The 1,389-nt window shown below is 38.4% G+C and overlaps 1 pseudogene; it reads right to left on the reverse strand.

The window, feature by feature from the left end:
- Positions 1–999, reverse strand: part of LOC115869227 — a 125,508-nt pseudogene extending 124,509 nt beyond the window's left edge.
- Between the last annotated feature and the right edge of the window lie 390 nt (positions 1,000–1,389).

The raw sequence follows: 1,389 nt of genomic DNA on the forward strand, positions 1-1,389 counted from the left end.
GAATTAAATACCAATGAACTCCCACTTATTCTATAGCACCTTGGTCCTGGTTTGAGATCAGAGATTGTCTACTGACAGAGTGATCATTTTTAATTCAGAAGAGATCTCAACATACTCATAGACAAAACCCTCAAAAAACAGACTGAAGGCAAATATATATATTCTTTAGTACATTTAAATTATATTTAGTTTTTATTTATTAATGTACAAATGGAACAAGTGCCTTTTTATGACTTGAAGCTAATAGCAAGTTACCTTAGAGGACTCATACAAAAGAAAAGAAAGAAGTTCAAAGTGAGTCACCTGCTAGTTATGAGATATTTTCCCCAAGTCTCCCCAGAAAAGAAAACCTCCTGTAGAGAAAATGATGTTTTCCAGACAATACCGTTAACTTTTGCTCAATTTTGTCCTAGACTTGCATTATAGCCTCCCGGGAATCTCAGTATACAAAATAGACCTACCTGTGAGATAGGGACACCACTGACACGCACGTCTTCCTTTAGTAGCAGAGGGCTGATGTAATTCTTCTTCTTCTTCTGCACACGTGCCTTTTAAATTCTCCTCTGACCTAATGCCCAGGAGAAACAAAGCATCATGATACAGTGCTCCTTTCTCAATGATTCATCTTCTTCACAGAGAGTCTCATCCTGATCACTCAGGTGAATAGTGCGCACTATTGCATGAGTGGAAAACCCTGAGGGATGGGAAGCAGTAAAGATTGACATGTGGGTGTCTACTCTGTCTACATCAGCAGCTAATTGGTCTTTCATGTGAAATAAAATGGTTTTATTTTTTTTTTGTAACTCATAATTGGAGTCACTATTTGAGTTGGAAAAATTCTGAAATCTTGAATGTGACTATGGATGTCTTTTGTACATGAGTTTAAATTGCAAAATACTGGGTTTGTGAATTTGGGCATACCATGGGAACTTTACCTCCACATTGAGTGTTGACATAGTTCAGACCTCGCCTGAGTTCATCTGAGTTCTTCCGGACCATTATACCAGCAATGTGGCTTTGAAAACACCCCAGCAAACCAAGAAGGGGACCGTTATGCTTGCAAGAAGAGTGCTTGAAAGTACATGAAAAGTCACTGGAAACCAGGAAGGGCAGAAATTTGCCTCAGGAATTTGCCTAACATTTCCTTAATGATTTACTAAAAATAGCTGCATGTTGTCTAGTTTAAGTTAAAAGCTGGGGCACGGGTTATTGTGACCAAAATGAATCTTGAAAACTTCTTTAATCTGAATTGTGTGTGTCCTAATCATGTTTATTCCCCCTCAGCTTCCACAGAGATACGGCCTGTGACAGCTGTGAATTCACTCACCATCAATCATGATCTTATGATATTTCATTGTGTTTTCTATGGTTGGGATTCTGTGGACTCCA

This window comes from Echinops telfairi, unplaced genomic scaffold (genome assembly GCF_000313985.2).
Source record: "Echinops telfairi isolate 266 unplaced genomic scaffold, ASM31398v2 ScPeMD7_23;HRSCAF=83, whole genome shotgun sequence".
In the NCBI taxonomy this organism is placed as follows: Eukaryota; Metazoa; Chordata; class Mammalia; order Afrosoricida; family Tenrecidae; genus Echinops; species Echinops telfairi.